The 10,309-nt window shown below is 36.9% G+C and overlaps 1 long non-coding RNA gene across 16 annotated transcripts; it reads left to right on the top strand.

The window, feature by feature from the left end:
* The first annotated feature begins 1,851 nt into the window (after positions 1-1,851).
* LOC113275139 lies at positions 1,852-8,938 on the top strand. 16 transcript variants are annotated; one of them, XR_003323453.1, is made up of 16 exons: positions 1,852-1,988; positions 2,558-2,689; positions 2,781-2,968; positions 3,220-3,326; positions 3,542-3,913; positions 4,407-4,458; positions 4,641-4,757; positions 4,840-4,971; positions 5,069-5,120; positions 5,222-5,272; positions 5,565-5,653; positions 5,754-5,828; positions 5,940-6,022; positions 6,299-6,381; positions 6,481-6,567; positions 8,382-8,938. It is a non-coding gene; the product is annotated as an uncharacterized LOC113275139 (long non-coding RNA). The 16 variants fall into 16 exon arrangements; XR_003323449.1 differs by having other exon boundaries at positions 2,781-3,326; XR_003323451.1 differs by having other exon boundaries at positions 2,558-2,968; positions 3,559-3,913.
* The last annotated feature ends 1,371 nt before the right edge of the window (positions 8,939-10,309 follow it).

Raw genomic sequence — 10,309 nt, 5'->3', positions numbered from 1 at the left:
ATATTCTTTACAGACTAAACGAAAATTAATGTAATCCACTGGATGGAGAACTTTTGCTATTGCCTCTATGCTGTCACAATCTTTAAGAAAAACCCCATGTTTCAAGTCTTCTAGTTCCCATCTACTACAATTTATCCTGCTCATATTCTCCTCACAATCTTCATTTATAATGGTATCAGCTGCACTTTGGCTTAGCATAAAATTGTTTATTCTTCTCTTTCTTCCAACAAAATTGTTTACTGTTGTGGGCATCATTATCCAAGTAGGTAGAAACCATGGTGTTGGAAGCTTCAAACACGGCAAAATAGCTGTAGTACCACTATCTTCTAACTCAAATATGTGCAAGGTTTGATCTTCGAGTAGTGTGTAAAATACGCAACCCCTTTCTAGACCCATGTCGGCTGCTGAGCAACAAGCAGTGGAAGTGGAATAACACTTTCTGGAGAGTCCCGTATCCATGCTTGTGCACAAAAAGAGAACATGGTCATCCAAATTCTTCAACAAAACCCATGACAATGATGAGAAATCCAATTTGAGGATATGTGTCGTGGTAACTCTTCCATAACTTCTTGCACTGCAACTACAATGAACTTTGAAGATTTCATTACCAGAGTCAACCCAACAGTCCATACCCTCGCCGTTCTTATCACCATCTCCTATTAGTACTGGAAAATCGGCTTCCTGTACCTTGAATGATCTAATATAATGGGTTTTCCTATCAACAACAACATTCTGCCATAGTTTTTGTATTTGGATCTCTATGACCCAATTGTCGAAACAAAATGCATATAACTTACCTTTAAAGCAAAGCAGGGACTGAATGCATTCTAAAGCACCTGCATCGAAGTCATTATCGCTATAATAACTTACATTCAACGCCTTTGTTATCCATTGTTTGTCTCCGGGTTGACAAAAAACTAGTATGTTGCAGGGCTCATCATCATCCTCTATGTTGTCTACACGTTTAAAATGTAGGAATACCATGCATCCTTGATCGTGGTCAGGATTAGTAGTAAACCTATTAGTACTGTGAGGTGATGAGGATAGCACCAAGTCAAACAGGTAAAATTCATCTGATGATAATTTGGTTTCGGCAGTAATTGACTCACGATCAAACTTAGGTAATGGAATAGTTTCTAATGATACAGGGTTCCACAAGAAACAATCATCTAAGTTCGATTCGGCCACAGAATACTCAGCATTGTCTTGAACATTACCAATAACAATTAGCCATCCTTGATGAGAAGTCTTATGATAATATGCTTTTCCTTGCAACTCTGGTATAGACTTGATGCAATCTCTAATATTTGGTTCACAAGGATTGTAGAAACTTTGAGATTTCCTACCTTCTCCGTGTGGGAAAACAAGCCAAGGTGCTGCCATAGGACTCGGTGGACTTTCTCGTGCACTTCTCCCGTCTGATGCGTCTGTTGTTGCTTTTGCTAATGCTAACAGCTTGTCCTCCATGAAAGCTGTGCTAGCAAAAAAGCAATGCTTTGTAGAATCGAACAACAAGGAATTCTGTTGATGGTGATGACTGATGAGTATGTATTTATATAGACACCCTCCTTCTAAATTCATCCATCAATAAATCAGCAATCGACTAGAATTGGAATAGGGTTTTCAGCTTCAGAATAGCAATCTAGTTTGTAACGAACTCTTAGTCGGCCTGGGCCTGGTCGTACGGGTCACGAACTAAAGTCTGAAACCGTTTAATTAATTTTCTTAAAATGGACTTTATTTGGACGGTTAAGATGCATTTTAAATTTAAATCTACCGTAGATTAAGACACATCAGCACCACTTTTGTTTCTAACTACTCATCTTCATCCCTGCGGAGAGAGATAGAGATAGAGAGAGAGAGAGAGATAGAGATAGAGACAAACCAGAGAGAGGCTCTGAAAAAAACTTGTTAGATCTGAAAATCCAGATTTACAGATGAAGTTTCTGGACCATCGGCAGATCAAACTTCTTCAAAGACACCCAAAGGTTTGATTTTTAATTTAATTTAATTATTTTCATTGTTTTGAATTTTTTCTCTAGCTTCAGCAGATCTCTGTAAATCAGCAATTATGGAATATGGTTTAGTTTTTTTTTTTGTGTTTGTTCATCTTCTTCTGATGAAACTATTGATTATTACTGAAAAATTATTGATCTTTATGTCGATGTATCCTCTTCTCTTAAGAAATCAACACTGTTTATGAAAAGGTGTTACCTTTAGTTTCGGGTTTTCCTCTTCTATTAATAAATCGATATAAATTAGAAAAGGGATTAATTTTGTTGCAAAAGGATTCATTCAATCTCTTCTCTTAAGAAATTGTACCACATATGAAATTGGGCGAAATTTTGCAGAGGGTGTGATAAATGGTTAATCATGTTCTCTTAAGACACCAGTAGATGCTGTGTTAGGTTAGCTTTATTGGTTTTTATGGTTATTCAACCTCTTCTCTTAAAAATCAATATAAAGTTAATTCCCTTTATCCTGTGTTTGTTTACTTTCCTTTATATTTATATGTTCCTTCTGCCATTAACAGAGAGCTTCATTTTTCTGATTGTAGGTGTCAAGTTTTGTGAACCCGGGGAAGAAGTACTGCCCTGTCAGTTGGTCTAATCTTTGCAGCTGTTTTAAAGAAGGGGGTCTATGGGTGAAGGATATTGTGATTGCTAGTGCTGCTAATATACCGTGTCTGGTAAACGTACCATTTGGACTGATTGGGTCCATAAGAATCTGTTAAAGCATATAAGTTTCTGGTGTATCTCAACTCTTTTAGATGATTCTAGGTGCTGGAGGAGAATCCTTGATCAGAGGAGTGTTGCTAAGGATTTGGTCATCAGCATTCTGGTTGGTGGTGAAGATACTAAGATGCTTACTGATCTTTGGTACACTAAGAAAAGGATTATTGAGTGGATGGATGCTAGCATTATTCAAACTGGTTTCCATAATGGAAAGGTGGCTGAGTTTATTGAAGGTGATCATTGGAATCTGCCTAGAAGTGAGACTGCTGCAGTTTACAGTGTCTTATCTCAGCTTGCTAGTGTTGCATTTGATGCTTTTGAAAAGTATAAGGCGGTTTTATCTGTTTGCTCTTCTGGGGATTCAACATGATAGATACTTATAATGCTATTCTCCCTAACGGAGAGAGCCAAAGTTGGTGCACTTCGGTGTGGTTTAAATTCTCTAATCCCCAGACACTCTTTAATATCCTGGTTGTCTTTACAGGGAAGATTGAAGATGAGGGACAAATTGCTGTACTGGGGCTTGATGGTTAGTGCTAATTGCTTATTCTGTTATGCTCTGGTGGAGAATGGGAGTCACTTGTTTCATGGGTAAGAATATGCTTCTCAGATTTGGAAGGGCCATATTCTTCAGATGGGGTAATGTAAAGATGTTTGCTTCAGTTGGACTGAAGAGACAGCTTTATACACCACATTTGAAGGGAGAGGAACTCTAGGATTTTTGTTTCCAAGTATTCTTTGTTGGAGATTGTCAGCTATTTATTTGTTCTCAGAATGCTTCGGCTGAGGTAATGCTTCTAATACAGATTTTATCGAAATATAGAGACTTGAAGAAAGAAAAGAAGAGGAGCAGAAGTTCATCAACATGTGAATTGTCTCTAAGGAGCAATCTTCAGAAATCATTTGGTTAGTTGGCATGGGTGCGTCATTGTTGCAGTGTCTGTAAAGAAAATCCCTGGCAAATATAATTGGAAGACTTGGGTTTGCCTCTTTACCAAACTTGTATGGTCATTCTGTCTGTGTTGTATAATCATGACCTGGAAGGCTATCCTCTCGCTATACTGATGACATAAGTTTCTCAAGAACTTGTTACTACAGAAAGGTTCAGCAATTGAGTTCCTTGCCCTTATAGGAGATGTCGTTCTTAAGGACTTGAACTGTGAAAGTTGGGTTTATTGGTAATATTACATTTCTTGGTACTTATCTATTGGCACTTCCCTAATATGTTTTTTTTTTTTCGTTTTGGAAATCATTCTCTGGGTTGGTTTTAGATTGTCTGAGTTGTCCTACTTCTATCACCTATAGGTTCCATGGAAAAGTCGAGGCAATGAACCCGTGATTTTTCGTATTGATCGTGTCTTCATTCTTTCCCATCCTGCTCCTGATGGAGGGACTCTTAAGGCGAATAGTTTTAAAAATGTTAGCTTTGTAGGGGAGGGTTTCTCTTTTTTATATTATTAGTGTAACCCCGTTTTTCTTATATCGTCTAAAATTCTACTACCCCCATATCAATCACCGGGGCAGTATTATTTTAAGGACAGTCACTGATGAAAATGATTTTACTGAACCAGTAATGAGCAATAATGGTGAACTTAAATATTTGTGTTTACTTAGAATTCTTAAGTCCTTAATCTGCCAAGATTATTTCTGAACTGTGTTCGTTGATGGCAGGGAAGAACAGATTGGAGCTGCAAAACAGTTGGTCAATGAAGTCATAAGCGAGGTACGTTTTAAACTCCTCACATGGATCTGCACCTGTTATTGATTCTGTCACAGTTTAACTGATTAGTTTATTCCACCATGATAACATGATTGATAAATATTTTTGGCGACTCTCTGTTTGCTTCTTTCTACTTTTCTAATTCGGTTTATCTTAAATCTTGTTATCTCAATTTTTCTACTCAGTATCACCTGGTGGAAGTCATATATGACATAAAGTACTGCTGAATGCCCTAGATGCACATAAAGTACTGCTGAATGCCCTAGATGCTGCTGGAAAAAAACACTGCTGCTATTGAAAAGGTACAACCTGTATGACTTATGTTTCTCCTTCCCTTACTATCCTCTTTTCTGCTTATCGAGTTTGTTGAACTATTTTGCACAGGGGTTTGCCATTGGATCAGTTGCTGTTGTATCCCTTGCACCTTTTGGTGCCTTTGTGAGTCATGCAACTATTTCAACTGTGGATGTTCTTACCCCAAAAGCCTTTATTGGTTTACTCGTTGGAGCCGAAAAGGTATGAAGAGATCAGAAAACTCAAACCTAAAAAAAAGTAGGGTGTGGTTGTCTGGTTCAGATTTTCTTAACTTCTCACTTGCTCTCTTTTGGTGCAGCCAAAGAAAAAAACTAGGTGCCGCCGTTCTTGATCTTGGTTGTGCTCTTTAGGTATGTCTACTGACCTTTTCCCTTCATTTTCTTGTAATGTTCTCTATCTTTCTTAATCGGATCATTCATTTCAACTCCTCACTTGCTCTATTTTGGTGCAGCCAAAGTAAAAACTAGGTGCCTCCATTCTTGATCTTGGTTGTGCTCTTTAGGTATGTCTACTGACTTTTTCCGTTCATATTCTTGTAATGTTCTCTATCTTTCTTAATCCAATCATTCCTTTCAACTCCTCACTTGCTCTCGTGACCACTGAGCTCATAATGTAGGATAGAAATAATGGACACCAATCATTTGTTCTTGGTGGTGCTATGGCATATTATGTTCCTGATATTCCTTTTTTAGAAGTGGCTATTAGCATCTAAGATACCAATCATTTTCATCTACTTCTGTATGTTGTTTGTGTGATTAACTAATATTTGATGCTCAATTTTTATTGTTGGACAGGTCAGGCGTATTAGACACCAATGCTGAAATTGGTGCAGCTAAAGAAAAAACTAGGTGCTCCTGTTCTTGATCTTGGTTGTGCTCTTCAGGTATTTCTAGTGACCGACCAGTTGCCAGCTCGTTAGTACACTATCAATTATTTATTTATTACTCTATCTAGTTCTTCAATCTGGTTTAATTTTTGTGCAGCCAGGAAATTCATGGTTGGTTTCAGTCGTTGTTACTGTCATTGAGAGCCTCAAGATCTCTATTGGCAGCTGTCAGGTATGCTTACACAGTTGATAGTGTATACTCTGGGTGCGCATCTTCTCATGATAACTTCCTATCTATTCCCTATGTTCACATTTGAATTTCCTGTATTTATATGTTTCATAGATTTTTGAAGATGGTACTAATGAGCTGGCAACTGGTCACAAAGTGGCTTCTTCATGGGCTCATAATTGCCAGCAGAAGAAAAGGTGATAATGCTTTCTAATTCTATAGGACTTGTTGTTGCCACTCTTGATATTGAGTGGTGAATGTTACATTTTTCAATTTGATTGGTATCTGTCGTGGAACATATTTTTCTCTTAAAGAAGTTTATTGCGATTAAGAAATACAATTATTATTTTCAAATGTATGCTAGCTTTGTGCTTTGTTTCAAACTGCTTTTATGCTACATGGCGTATTCTGAAGATATTAAGAAATTCTGCTGACTGTTCTTAGTTCTTACGTTTGAAACAACCTTATTTCAGCTACCACTTCTATGGAACATCTCTTTGTCAGTTTTGTCGGCATTAGATTCAGTTATGTGCAACAGTTGAAAGTCGTTATGGAGGTAATCTAATTTTGGCATGCTTGTTATGGTTTCTTCCGCGTATTAAACATGAAATAATCAGTCTTTATATTTCTAACTTAGGTTGGGTTCTTTTTCCAGCACATGCTAAAGTCGAGTCTGCAAAACCTAAAGAAGCTGCACACTGGAATAATAATCAATTGAGGAAAAGCTGATTTGCTTTAAATGGTAAGTAAACCCTCCATAGCATCTTCAAATGGCACATCTGTTTCAAATGCATATATCCTTACATGTTCGTTAGATATTAAGTTCTTATAAAGGTTCTCTATTGTTATCTTGTATATATCCCTGCTTTCTATTAGACAACATTTGCCGCTTCCGAGTGAATTTTATACATCTGCATTGCACAGAACAGTCACAGTTAGTAAGGGCAAATGCATATTTAATGAAAAAAAAAGATATAAGGCAAAGAAAAAGTTAATATGGTATAATTCATAATTTAAACCAATAATTTAATATGCAAACATGTATTTATTATTATATAAACTGCTATATCCGACACGTTCTTTCTAGGCCATCCTTATTAGACAGTGAATCTAGATGCCTAAAACATTATGTGATCCAACTCTATGATCAGTACATAATTAGATCACATGCAAGAGCTATCTAAGCTGCAATCTGTTGATGAGGTGGTATATACAAACAGGTCTCCTGTTGCTAAGTTTTTCTTTAGGCCTGCAACTACTATTGTGGCTGATGGGTACCTTCTAGTACATTCATGCTTAAGGTGGCTTTGCAAATCTGGTAAGCCTTTCTGATATCTAATTCAGTGATAAAGAAGGTGCCAGCCAGAACCACCTTAGATCACTAATCAAGAACCCATAAGAAAAAGGATGAATCTCCATTTACTATGACAATTAGCAGCTAAAGATGACTAATAGCAACTAAAGATCAAAGAATGATAAATATATAGAGACTAGATATGAGTTTGGTGATTATTGTTGACCATTTTACCCCTAAAACAATTATCTGTATTTGGAACTAACTGAAACATCCACTTCACTGTTGTTATGTCAATATGCTGTGTTTCATGAGGTAAAAACAAGGCAAGCATCTTAACAAAGCAAGAATAAAATAGGTGTGGTAAAAATAGTTTGATAGATTCCAAATAGCGATACTTAAGACACTGCGAGAACAACATATATAGAAACATAGATACTTAGCACGCTCTTACAATCAAAGTAGTATTATGCGGCAGAGACAGATTACTGAAGTAGCAATGCCGAATGTGGGCTGAACTAGTATAAGCAAAAGTAATAATTGTGGTAAAAATAGTTTGATAGATTCCAAATAGAGATACTTTAGACAAAACGAGAACAACACATATAGAAACATAGATACTTAGCATGCTCTTACAATCAAAGTAGTATTATGCAGCAGAGAGAGATTACTGAAGTAGCAATGCAGAATGTGGGCAGAACTAGTGTAAGCAAAAGTAATGCATGCACATACATTGTTCTTATTTGAAATTTCTCAGCTGGAAATAAGAAAAGGCTGTTTCTTGGTAGTTGGTAGGTTTTGACACTTGGATGCTTCAATAAAAAGTAAATGGAGTAGCCCGAACCTTCTTCAATAGAGACATCAAGTAGCTCCCGATTAAGAAGATTGTTCATCACTATTTATTCTAAGATATCAGCTAAAAGGTTGTTTTTGTACATATTGAGAAGAGACTTCATCAGTTGTAAGGAGTAAAAGAGAACTCAAAATTTAGGGTAGTCAAAATTTCCTTAGTGATGATTAACCTTTTAGAGTGATGAAGATACTCACATTAGGATCAGCAGCAATTGTACCACAGAGCAGGGACCTACTCCAGTTCCTCCTTGTAAACCTGAGAGTAAGATTGCAATTCAATTAGAACATGATCTTAGATGGATTAATTTTTATGCTATTTGTCCTCCAACTCGTTCAATATACATGCATCTCAAAGTTACCTTCTTTCCATGAGTTTTCATGTGCTTATCGTAAGCAATTCTATTTGGCAGAGCTTTCCTCATGCAAAAACAGCAGTGTTTATATTTTTCCCAGTATGCAAGCTTGTTATCAACTGAAAAAACATGATTAAGGATGTCATTTGAAAAACTGATCCATTGAATTCCAGAAAAACAATTGCAGGTGAACTTTTTTTTTCCCTTCTTTGAGTCTGTTCATTGTTCTACCTATTAATTTGGTATTTGTTTTCTTTCAGAAAATCCAGTTCTATATGGAATGGACATTTTGAGTTTTTTGTTGAAGATGAAACTACTCGGCACTTAGTGCAGAATAAAGTTGGTTGTTCTAATTAAAATTTTGCAGTGGCAATATTGGATGAACTGGAGAAGACACATACAGAAACAACAAGAGGAGAAATGTATGCTTAACAAGAGAAGTAAAAGCTGCAGTTAAGTTGTCATACAGGCAGATTACCAAATAGGTTAGCTGCAGTATAAATTTATGATATCAAAGCTTGGAATTAAAGCTTTGTGAATGCAGAATGTAGTCATGAATTTTTGTAAATAATTTTTAAAATAAATAAATAAAAATTTGTAAATAATTTTTGTTATTCCTCTTTAACAATATTCTAAATTGAGAGAGTTATTTTACCGGCTGGTGCTCTGACTTCATTCCTATCATCAACTCTTTCATTCCTAGAAAAAACTCTTTTCTTCATTCAAATTTGAATCCAAATCTGAGGGGGAAACAAAAAACAAAAAGTTAACCTAATTAGTTTTTCTTTTTGGTAAGAAATTAAAATCAAGTAGATGTTAAGCAAATCAAGTAGATGCGAGACTCACACTGTGACATATCTAACGTCTTCATGGCAGATAGAGAGAGAGAGAGTGTCGACTGAGAGAGATTGAGATTGAGATTGAGAGGGAGAGGGAGAGGGAGATTGAGATCCAAAATTCCCGAGAGAGATGGGTATGGGGGCTGTTTGGGAGAGAAAACATGATAAGCCAGCAAAATAATCATACGGTCAACAAATTGTATATGGTTTAAAACGGTGCATAAAGTAAAATAATCATACGGTCAACAAAATGTATATGGTTTAAAACGGTGCATACAGTTGCGGGCATCATTGTCCAAGTAGGTATGGACCATAGTGCCGGGAGCTCCAAACACAAACAAAATAGTTGTAGTGCCACAATTTTCTCGGCTTCCAACACGCTCTTCGTAATTGTTGACTTGATTTGCCTTTATAATAAACTGCCCCACGAAGCACCTTTCATAATAATAATAATAATAATAATAATAATAATAATAATAAAAAAAGGTGCAGGGTGTTGCAAACTTGCAGGCATAATGTCGGAGGAAACTTTCTTGTGGGCACTTCACTGCAGCCATTAGAGTCCTCTCTTCTCATGGCTTAGAGCGTCCACAGTGGTGCGAGTATAACCAAATACCAAAGACTAAAAAAAAGATCAAATTTGGATTTAGTCCGTCATGTGGCGTAGTGGGAAAAGAGTATATTTGGTCGCGCGTTGATAAACATTACGTCTGGGATCAGGCGTTGGTAAAGATAACGTCCGAGTGGGGCGTTGGTAAAGATAACGCGCGAGTGGGGCGTTGGTATAGTATACGCTTCAGAAAAAAAAAAATGGGGCGGAGGTATAAAGCCCGCCCCATGCAAGTTTCATAAATTATGAAAGTGGGGCGTTAAGTATATGAACGCCCCATTTCGCCGTTATCTTTACCAACACCCCATCGGGCGTACATTATATCAACGCCCCGTTTCAGGCGTACATTATATCAGCACCCCTTGTGTAGCGGACATTATATCAACGCCCGATGAATGGTGGAGATTATATCAACGCCCGATGTGTAGCGGAGATTATATCAACGCTCGACTATATTTGGATTTGGTCTTGATCGCAGACCAAATTTGGTCTGGATTTTACTCTTTGATCAAATTTTGATCGATGGTCCGTCCCAC

Source organism: Papaver somniferum, chromosome 4 (genome assembly GCF_003573695.1).
Source record: "Papaver somniferum cultivar HN1 chromosome 4, ASM357369v1, whole genome shotgun sequence".
In the NCBI taxonomy this organism is placed as follows: domain Eukaryota; kingdom Viridiplantae; phylum Streptophyta; class Magnoliopsida; order Ranunculales; family Papaveraceae; genus Papaver; species Papaver somniferum.
The sequence above is the reverse complement of the archived record's forward strand: the minus strand, read 5'-3'. Positions and strand labels throughout refer to the sequence as shown.